The sequence below is a fragment of the Lathyrus oleraceus genome, chromosome 7 (assembly GCF_024323335.1).
Source record: "Lathyrus oleraceus cultivar Zhongwan6 chromosome 7, CAAS_Psat_ZW6_1.0, whole genome shotgun sequence".
Lineage (NCBI taxonomy): Eukaryota > Viridiplantae > Streptophyta > Magnoliopsida > Fabales > Fabaceae > Lathyrus > Lathyrus oleraceus.
The window spans coordinates 95,323,645-95,335,251 of NC_066585.1; positions in this window are offsets into that span (position 1 = coordinate 95,323,645).

Sequence of the window (11,607 nt, forward strand, 5' to 3'; positions counted from 1 at the left end):
AGACACAACGCTTGGAGAAGTTCAATTGTAAAACAAAACAAAAATTTGCAACACCAAAATAGACAATAACAATTACTCCTGACTAAAGGAAATCGGGATAGTGTCTTCAGCCTTCCAATTATTGAGTCAGTCGCCAATTGTTGGGAAAATCCAGCTATCCAGGTCGCAATCGCTGTCAGCGTCTTCTACAGCATTAATTTGACTCTTGTCAGAGCTGAACCCCAGGCCAAATTTGTCAGACTTGTACGGTACGTCGATCAATTGACCCCAGCCAGTACGACCACCATCTTCAACCACGGCTTGAGCGTCCTTCAGAGAAATCATAGCAGGAGGAGCACGAATAACCTTGGGTACACAGGAAGTTGGCTTAAGGACAGGATTGGTCGGAGGAACTACTTCAAATGACTGACAAGGAGTCTCAATGAATTCACCATCCATCTTGACGTATCTGAAGGTATGCACACTACTGACAATGTACTCTTCTTCTCCATACACGGTGACAATTTTGCCCTTTGTGGGATACCTCAACTTTTGATGGAGAGACGAGGCTACAGCGCCTGCCCCATGAATCCAAGGGCGTCCCAGTAAGCAGGAATAGGCAGGACGAATGTTCATTACATGGAAGGTAGTGTTGAAGACTTGAGGTCCTATCTTGATAGGAAGGACTACTTCGCCATGGACAACACTCTTCGCACCATCGTAAGCACGTACCACAATGTCACTAGGTTTCAGTTCAATGCTTTTACAATCCAGCTTATCCAGCACAGCTGTCGGCAGCACATTCAAGGAAGAGCCATTATCGATCAACACATAAGACAAAGTGATTCCCCTACACTCAATGGAGATATGCAGGGCTTTATTGTGATTCTTTCCTGCTGGTGTCAGATCAGCGTCGGAAAAGCCTAGGCCATTGTCAATAGCCAAGTGAGCAACATAATGTTTGAACTGATCGACAGATGTCTCCTGAGGTACATGAGCGGTCTTCAAGAATTTTATCAATGCATTGGCATGAGGTTCAGAAGATAACAGCAAGGATAACATCGAGATCTTAGACGGGGTATGCCCCAACTGTTCTACAACATCAAAATCACTCTTGCGAATGATTTTCAGCACTTCTTCCATTTCTTGTTTGGCAACATCTTCGGGAGTAACTTCGACCGGTGTCTCTGACTGAGAAGGATTGACTGGTTCCTTTCCTCGAGTTTCAAGGACAGGAGGTGAGATTTCTGGAGAGAAGATCCTTCCGCTTCGAGTGATTTTACTAGTCCCAACAATGCCACTAGTGTTAGCAGCATTATCCACTTGCTTCACGCCATGGACGTAAACATCACCGCCATAATTCCACGGAATAGCTTTGCTTGAGGAATACGGGATCGGGCCAGGTGCAGTGATGATTAGGGGAGCAACCCTGGGCTCAGCAGTAATCTTCACAGGCGCCCTGGTAGCGGTAATCTTCACTGGAACTTTGGACCTAGCAATCACAGATATTTCTTCAATAGGGTTTTCCGCCTTAGGAATCCTTTCGAAGAGAACTGTACGATCGTCCATCAGCCGTTGAATACCATTCTTCAATTTCAAACAGTCCTCGGGCCGGAGTATGCAGAGATTGCAATCTTCAGCACAACCTGGAAATAAACCAGCTTGCAATAAATTCCTCTTTATGATCGGGAGAGGAGATGTTAAGTCCGCCACATTGGAAATGTGAGAATCGTCATCCATGGCATTAACAGTCTTGTCATGGTTAGGCATAGGAGCAGTGATGACATTAGGAGTCTCCGGAGGCTCAAACTCAATTTCTCCAGCTTCGATCATATCCTGAATCTTATTCTTCAATGACCAGCAATCGTTTGTATCATTCCCGGGGCTATCGGAGTGATATGCACACCTGGCATTGGGATTATAATGAGAAGAGGTAGTGTTGGGATTTGTAGGAGGATCTCTAAGGGTGATCAAATTTGCCTTTAGCATTCCCTGCAGTGCCTGTGCCAAGGTCATATTGATCCTGGTGAACTGCCTTCTTGGCCTGTCTTGTTTGGGCTGGAAGTTTTGAGATGGTGGTGCTGCAATCGTAACTGCTCCAATGTCGTGGTCACGGTTTTTCTTGTTACGACCCTTTTGACCGTACACAGCATTTGATTCGTTCCTCCCCTGATAGGACCTTTTGGTGCTTGCAGAGGTAGCCGCCTGTATCTTTCCACTTCGGATGCCGCTTTCAACACGTTCACCTGTTAATATAAGTTCAGTGAAACCTGATGAAGAACTTCCCAGTAGATGGCTGTAGAAGGGGCCGGTCAGTGTGCCCATGAACATGTCCACCAATTCTCTGTCAGTCATAGGGGGTTTGACTCTGCCAGCCAAATCTCTCCACTTTTGAGCATATTCTTTAAAGCTTTCTTTAGATCCCATAGTCATATTCTGCAACTGTAGCCGGGTAGGTGCTAGTTCAGAGTTATACTGGTACTGTTTATAGAAAGCTGTTGCTAAATCAGTCCAGGTGCGGATGTCAGAGTTCTCGAGCTGATAATACCATTCCAACTGTGTGCCAGACAAGCTCTCTTGGAAGAAATGGATCCATAGCTTCCTGTCAGTGGTATGCGGCTGAATCTTTCTCACATAAGCTCTCAGATGCATCTGAGGACAGGACGCACCATCGTACTTAGTGAAAGTGGGAATTTTGAATTTGCGAGGAATGGTCACATCGGAGACCAGACCCAAACTTTCGAAATCCAGACCGGGCGCCTTCTGACCCTCCATAGCTAGCATACGTTCTTCCAACAACTTGTACTTATCATCTCTTGGAGAGTACTGTTCATTTTCATAATCTTCATCGTCGTCCTCAGGGTTGAAGAGATCGACATTCTCCTCTTCTGAATCATTCTCTGTCTCCTCTTTTGGACCATTCGGGATCCCAAACTTGACTCCTGCGGCCTGTCCTTTACGCCTTCTTCCCGGGTTAATGAAACTCACAGCTTTCTTGTCTTTCTTCTTTTCGAGCAAAAGAGCCTTCAGTTCCTCCTGCCCCTTGGATAAGCTTAGCATCATCTCCTTGAATTGAGCATTCTGAGTCTGGAGATCTTTGACAGTTTGTTCGAGATCCATTTTTCTGTTTGTAATGAAGACCGTGAGAACATTGAACTTGTAGAATACCTGTTATGCAGTGTTATGTTATGTTATGCAATGCATGAAATGTTTTTAAGGACTTTTGGAATTTAACTTTGCGTAAATCACCAACAAGAGAGAAATGTTTATTGCTAATTTCTTTGATCAATGTTCATTACAAAAGGAATAATAATAAAAATACAATGAAAGTTCAAGTCTCCCAGGGGCGGCTTCTTTTTGGGCGAAGATACGCATTGAGTCTTCGTTCCTCATTAAGCTGACTGGTAAGTTCTAACACTTTCTTCCTTTCTGCGACGAACTGAGTCTCGAAAGTATCCCTTTCTTCTCTCAACTGGATCCAGGATCTCTTTAGTTCCTCAACATTGGTAGGCATATCCGGATAAGGAATGATCTGAGGAGCACCTCCTTCAGCTTCAGGTTCGACAATCTGAGGTCCGATTGCAAGATATGGCATGACAAGTTCACGAGCTCTGGCGCGTACCCATCTGAGATAAGGTTCCATAGGAATATAATTTTTCTGTCCTAACGTACCTCTCTTCGCCATGCCCCAAGCTCGTACAAATCTTTGACGGAGGCCTTGGGAATCGTTGTCATAGTCGAACACAATGCCTTCGATGATCATTTCATGTGGACTATCTCTTCGAGCATAACCAAACTGTCGCAGAGCTAAAGCAGGATTATAAGTAATACCTCCTCTTATTCCTAGGAGTGGTACATTAGGGAACTCGCCACAACGGTCAATGATGGTAACATTTTCCTTGAACTGAGGACACCAACAGATGTCTGGGTGGGAGAGCGACATTATCCTTTGAGACCATTTCAAATTCCGCTCGTTCTTCAAGACTGATTGAGGAAGGTGCGAAATAAACCACCTAGACAACAAAGGTATGCAGCACATGAGAGTCCCTTGCTTCTTCATGGTACGAGTGTGGAGGGAATGCAAAATGTCTCCCAGCAAGGTAGGTACAGGGTTATGAGTGAGAAATATCTTAATAGCATTCATGTCTATGAATTGGTCTGGATTAGGGAATAACACCAAGCCATAGATTAGCAATGCCAGGATGTCTTCGAAAGCACGGACATTCATAACTTTTAAGAATTCTCGGGCCTTATTTGTCAGGAATTTGGCAAGTAAACCCTTAACTCCACTCCTTGTTACCCAATTAGCTTCAATGTCGGACTTCGTCATGTGTAAAGCTGCGGCAACTTCTTCAGACTTCGGAACCTTTTCTAAACCACTGAACGGTAGTTGATCAAGGATAGGTATCCCAAGCAGTCTGGAGAATTCTTCCAATGTGGGTACCAACTGATAATCTGGGAATGTGAAGCAATGATGTTTAGGGTCGAAGAACTGGAATAAAACTCTCATCATATCTTCTTTGAACCCAGTGGTAACTAAATTGAGAAGAGAACCATATCTCTTGATGAACTGCGCATGATCGGAAAGTTCTGACACTAAGTTCTTGAGTTGAGGAGAGATTGCTACAAGATTAATCCGGATGGTCTTCCTGGGAGCCATAGCTTTACAAAACAGAGCAAAGTTAAATCCCTAAGTCCTTGAAATGGTTAGTACAATGTTATGATGTCATGATGTTAAGATGTTATGATGTTATGAGGTTAAATAAATAACAAGCACAAGCAAGTCACACAACCATCATTCCTAGGTTTTAAGGCTTGCATGAGTTCCATAGGTAAGTACCCTCCCCACTAAAGTTTAGTTGGTTCAACCTGTCCTAGAATAGTAACCGGGTTCTAGAAGGATCTCAAATCACCGACCTTCCTTTAAGTCCACTTCAGTGCAACACCAAGTGGTTGACCGAAGCTTCCCTAAAGTCCAATCTCAAAGAGTGTAGTATCGAGTCTCAACCAACCCCAGTCGGAACCGAAGTCAGTTATCTCACTACTTTCTAATGGCCAGGATAAGTCAATTAGGGTTCTAAAGGTCTGGTTAATGTTTTAATGACACCACGCGGAAGCCAAATTTTTCCTCAAGTGAACATGAGGAACATCAGGACATCCAAAGTGTCACATTAACCGTAGCCATCATTTTAACCATTCCAGTATACGCCGGATAGTCGCGATGATCTATTGCTACTTACCTAAGGTACACTAGATCCGGGTGTAGGATCTTTCACTCAAAAATACCCAAGCAAACCCTTAAAAGTAAATCAGACAATTTGGAATAAGTGATCTTGTTTTTAAGGTAACCTCTCTTTTTAAAGTCTCCCCAGCAGAGTCGCCAGTTCTGTCATACGGTGAACTGACTTGGGGTATTTTGCTTTTTATCGCAATGTCGCGGATAGCAAGAGTCGCCACCGACTTTTCTTTTATCCAATAAGGAAAGGTGGAAAAGAACAGGAAAGACCTCAATAGATTTTGGGTTCGGGAGGTACATTATACAAAGGGAAGGTATTAGCACCCTTTGTATCCATGGTTATCCATGGGCTCTTAATTGTTGGATCACTTATATTTTTGTCTGAAAAGTGTTCGTGAGTTGTTTAAAAATGTTTCGAAAAGAGAGTTTAACTTTGTAATGATTCTCGTATGAATGTATACAAAGTATTTATCTCGTTTGATTTTGAAAGCGGTTTAGAAAAATGTAACTTGGTAATGATTCTAGTATGAATGTATACCAAGTGGTGATTTTCTAGGATTTGCAAAGTGTGAGGGGTGGGAAATGTTTTAGGTTATGATCCAGCAATTGAGAGTTATACCTTCCTAAGGTCGTTATGAACGTTTCCTATCCTTATGAGGGTAAAACTGTCCTTACTATTGAGAAGTAAGTAATTTTACCCTTTGGATGTTTAAGGGTCATCGATAGGTCATTGAAGGCAACAGTTGTAAGGATACCTTAGCATTCGAAGGGACTATCATCATTTAACCGTAGGCTACACCGAAGGGTCATCGAGGGACAAAATCATATTTTCGAAGGCAACATCCGAGGGACTATGATTTATTTTATGATGATTTAATCGAAGGGCCATTGCTAAGTGTATCCCCACATTCGCGGGACATGACCGTAATACCGTAATCGTGGAGTAACAAAGAGAGGTCCGATATCACTTATTTAAAGGCAAAGTTTTACATTCAATTAAGTAGCCGTAATCAAGTAGGTAATTAGGTCCATATTAAAAACAATACATTAAGAACAATGAAGCCATTAGGGTGGATCTTCGCCAGGAAATACATTAAAATCAATTGAATAATTCAGAATGAATCTCCATAAGGGTATCCCACACATAAGGTGGAATACCTGGCCGACCGTTTCTTCGAGAATAAGTAAGCCCTTACACAATTCAACACACGGATTAGAGCATCGAGATAAAGTATAATTTGACAATTGCACCATAAAATAAACATAACAGTCATGAACTCAGGCCAAATGATGCAGAACTATAATAAATCATGATTAGATAAACATAAGATAGAACAGCAAAGAGACAAAGCAGCCACTGTCCCGTTCGCCTCTGCTTCGCCTAGCGAAGGCCTAGCGAGTGCTCGCTACCGGCTCGCTTAGCGATGTGCTAGCGAGCGGCTGCTGGTTTTGAATTTGATATCAGCATAATCCCAACCAATTTTATGCCTCATGAATTTCATTACTGTAATTATATGATTAATCATGCAGGTACCTACTAAAGTTTACCTGCCAAGCTTAAGATATTTCTTAAATCTAATCATGAAGCTATATGCCAAATAAGAACATAAGACAATAATAGCAATGTAAACCTGTTAGCAGCTGAGTTGTGACTTCAAATCGGCAAATCGGATTGAATTGGGAAGGGGTAGAACTTGGTGCCGTCGAGTTCCTTCAAGGTTTGCCTCCAGTGAGTATCAGGGTTTGCTTGCTAGGGCTCTTCTTTTTCCGTTTCCGCTCTCTCGTCTCCGTTTTTCCTCCCCTTTTTCGTGACAGAAGGCTTGGCTATTTATAGTGCTCTGGCTATGACCTAATGGGCTCAGAATGAAGCCCAGAAATTCTGATATTCGCAAGCTTCGCTAGGCGAAGGAATTGCTCGCCTAGCGAGCAAGCTATTTTGGGCTTTTAGTGGATCTGGCGCTTCGCTGGGGCGAGTGTCATGACGAGGAGTTCGCTAGGCGAAGGAATTGCTCGCCTAGCGAGCAAGCTGGTTTGGGCCTTTTCTTGGATTGGGCCTGTTGTGAGCTGGCCTTTTGTTCCATTAGAGTCGGTGCCTTGCAGAATAAGTCGGAATGTCTTGAAAAATGTTTTATAAGATTAGTGGGCAAATTTAGGGGTATGACAACACGGTTATAATAAAACATGTTAGATAAGCACAGAATAGAACAGCAAAATCAGCGACTGTCATGTTCGCTACTGCCTCGCCTAGCGAAGGCTTGGCGAACACTCGCTACATGTTCGCTGAGCGAGGCGCTAGCGAACGGCTGCGAGTTTTGAGTTTGATAACAGTACAATTTCCGGAACTCCGAACCCTGTTTGCGATTGAATTGCACCAGTGAATTGGCAGATCACTCTTAGGGTTTGTACCGGAACGAGTGGGCGGAGGTAACCTTTGTGCAGGTGAGTTTCCTTCAGGGTTTCCTTTAGGGTTGCTCTGAATTCTTTTGGTTAGCCTCCAGGGTTTGCTCTCTGTGCGTGTTTGTGTTTCTCCTTTTCTCCTCTGTTTTTCGTCCTCCCTTTTTCTGAATGAGGTCTTGGTATTTATAATAGTTTTTGTGACCTGATGGGCTCAGAATGAAGCCCAAAATTTCTGGTATTCGCAAGCTTCACTAGGCGAGTGGTGCAACGAAGAGTTCGCTAGGCGAAGGATTTGCTCTCCTGGCGAGCATGCCAGTTTGAGTCATTTTCTGGATTTGGCCACCTGTGAGCTGGGTCTTTGTTCCTTTAAGATCAATGTCTTGAACAATGAGTTGGAGTGCCTTGAAGAATGTCTTGAAAGATTAACGGGCAAATTTTGGGGTATGACAGCTGCCCCTGTTCAATATTCTTAGACCGAGAGAGTTAGAATGATATGTACGCCATTCGTGATCTGGAGGTGGAAGATTATTGAACACTTAGAATGCCCGAAAATTTGCACTTGTTAATTGAGATGGTCTTGGCGGAGATGGGCTAAGAGATGCCATCCAGAAAGTTTGATGATGAGAGCTTCAGAGTGTGTCGTACATCAGACCGCATCTAAAGACATGGGTGCCACACCGGGTCATACGCTAGACCGTATAGTGAGTCATCCATTAGGCTGTCAACTTCACTGGGGATAAAAGATCAGGAGGGATCGTACGCTAGATCGTATCTGAGTTGCAGAATGAGCCGTACGTTAGGCTGTATCTGACGAAATAAAAATTAGAATGGATCGTACGCTAGATCGTATCTGAGTTGCAGAATGAGCCGTACGTTAGGCTGTATCTGACGAAGGTAGAATCAGAATGGATCGTACGCTAGATCGTATCTGAGTTGCAGAATGAGTCGTACGTTAGGCTGTATCTGATGAAAGTAGTCGTGCGCTAGACTACACCTCGGAATATACCGTACACTAGGTAGTATCTGAGGAATGAAGGTCAGAATGGATCGTACGCTAGATCGTATCTGAGTTGCAGAATGAGCCGTACGTTAGTCTGTATCTGAAAAAAGTAGTCGTACGCTAGACTACGCCTCGGAATGTACCGTACGCTAGGTAGTATCTGAGGGGATGAACATCCAAATGGGTCGTACGCTAGACCGTATTGGAATAGTTGAAGAAATCATATGTTGGGCTGAATCAGAATGAACCATACGTTAGGCTGTATCTGATAATATTTGTATACGTTGTATTTGCAATAAATGTCCGAGATGGGCTTAAAGATGCCATCATTAGGAGGATATCAGGATGTTTGTCAGAATGAATGTTCATATGGATTATATCTGAAAGACGTATCCGAACCTTGAATGTAATCAATAAGAGTACCCGTCTGAACGGATCTTTATTTTGACTGTATCAGGAGGATAATTAACCTGAAAAATAAAGTTAGCTTCATGCCATGTCATGATGCATGAGATGTTTTATGCTTGCGAACATTGTATGCATGCGTATGCTGTGAAATGATGTAATGAATGAATTATGCGTCTGAGAATTTTGCCAGGGGAAAATAAATCCCCATATTCTGATTGGAGATATTTGTATTGATGACCCTTTCTTAGCTGGGGATACTTGATTTCTGTCTGATGGTAGAAATATTCAACAGAGCCTGGCTGAGGGGATAAAAGAGATGACCAGTCTGTCTAGTAATGCCAATTTCTTCTGGGAAATAACTGGTTTTGTTGGGGAATAGAATTAGCAACCGGATTCATTGGAAAGCATGGTCAGACCTTCTCCTCGATCCTGAAGTCTTTTAGTAATTGCTATTTCCATTTTATGCACGTATTTTCGGTAAACATCAATCATGTTCAAACGCATATGTTAATTCGAATTAAATCAATGGATGTTTATGCAAACAAAACAGAGAAAGTAAAACAAAAGCATCTTTTTGGAAATAAAATTGTATTGATTTTGAAAGAGGGCCTGTAAATAGGCAATTTGAGTACAAGGAGACAAAAATCCTAGTAAGAGGAAATTGTCAAGAAAACAAAGAAAAAGCTATGCAGAAAAAGTCCCATCGATTTTAATTCCACTACTGTCATTATGTCTTCAAGCCTCTCATCTCCTGTTGTCGGATAAAAGTGATTGGCTTGTTCAGTCCCTTTGATTTGGGTGAAGCTGACTGAGAACGGGACATAGTCATACGCTTTTATCCCTAATTTTTGCCTGAACCGCCTTTTCAGGTTTTCAGTCCACCAGGATACCCTTTTTTGCCCAAGCCGCCTTTTCAGGTTTTCGACTTGCCGGGTGTACCTTTTTATATGTTTATCCCTAATTTTTGCTCGAACCCTTTTGGTTCGCCGGGATGCCCTTAATTTTGCCTAGATACGTCGACCTAGCGGGTCTCTTTTATGCGTAGTATCTTTTAACTATGTCTGCGTTCAAGGGATGTGGGAAGTCTTCACCATCCATTGTAGCAAGTATCATGGCTCCACCAGAGAATACCTTCTTAACTACAAATGGCCCTTCGTATGTGGGAGTCCATTTGCCTATGGGATCACCTTGTGGTAGAATGATACGCTTGATCACCAAGTCGCCAATTTGATACACTTGTCTCTTGACTCTTTTATTAAATGCCTGGGTCATGCGCTTCTGATATATCTGCCCATGACAAACAACCACGAGTCTCTTTTCATCAATCAAATTTATCTGATCGAGTCGAGTCTGAACCCATTCATCCTCGTCTAAACCTGCTTCTTTCATAATTCTTAGAGAGGGAATCTGAACTTCCACTGGTAAAATAGCTTCCATTCCGTAGACTAAAGAGAAAGGCGTTGCCCCTGTCGAAGTGCGTACTGAAGTGCGATAACCATGAAGAGCAAAGGGTAACATCTCATGCCAGTCTTTGTATGTTACTGTCATCTTTTGTATGATCTTCTTAATATTATTATTGGCAGCTTCTACGGCGCCATTCATCTTTGGCCGGTACGGAGAAGAGTTATGGTGTTTTATTTTGAGCTGCGTGCAGAGTTCAGTAATCATCTTGTTGTTCAAATTAGTACCATTATCAGTGATAACTCTTTCAGGAGAGAGCAGGTTTCTCAAATATATATTTGATATGATCCATCTTAGAAATCAATAAAGTGGTATGATTCAACATATACTGTCTTAGTCGGCGAGCAGCCCAAGCCAAAGCACAACAAGTTTTCTCAAGCAGTGAGTATTTTGTTTCACAGTCGGTAAACTTTTGCTAAGGTGGTATATTGCATGCTCTTTTTTACCAGACTCGTCATGTTGCCCCAACACACACCCCATCGAATTTTCTAACACGGTCAAATACATGATTAGAGGTCTTCCTTCAACTGGTGGCATCAGAATTGGAGGTTCTTGGAGACACTTCTTGATTTTGTCAAAAGCTTCTTGACATTCATCATTCCATATTATCTCTTGAATTTTTCTCAGTAATTTGAAGATGGGTTTGCAAGTAGCAGTCAAATGGGAGATAAATCGGGCAATGTAATTCAAGCGTCCCAAAAAAAACCTCTGACTTCTTTCTTGTCTACTTCAGTACCCATATTTACAATTTCAATTGATTCCTCATGCGGCTGTATGGTCTTTTTCTTCTTGCAGTAACAGTCTGGCAAGCTCTCCAGGTACTTCACAATCTTCCTCACTTCCATCCTCGGCTTGGTAGATCGGATTTTCAAAGTCATAATGAACAGTAGCAGAATTATTATCAACAGGATCCAGAGTGGATATGGATCTGCAATTTGTTACGTAAGTGTTGTAGCACCTCAAATTTGCACCTCCCATTTGTACATTCATTTTCATGATTAGGTCATTAACATAACATAGTCCACTGCATAGCATTGCATTGTCATTTGCCCAAGTGCAAGATCGTCAGTCAAGACTGGTTAGGAAGATCAGTCAAGCTAGCAAGCCTGTGCAATTTCTATTGAGG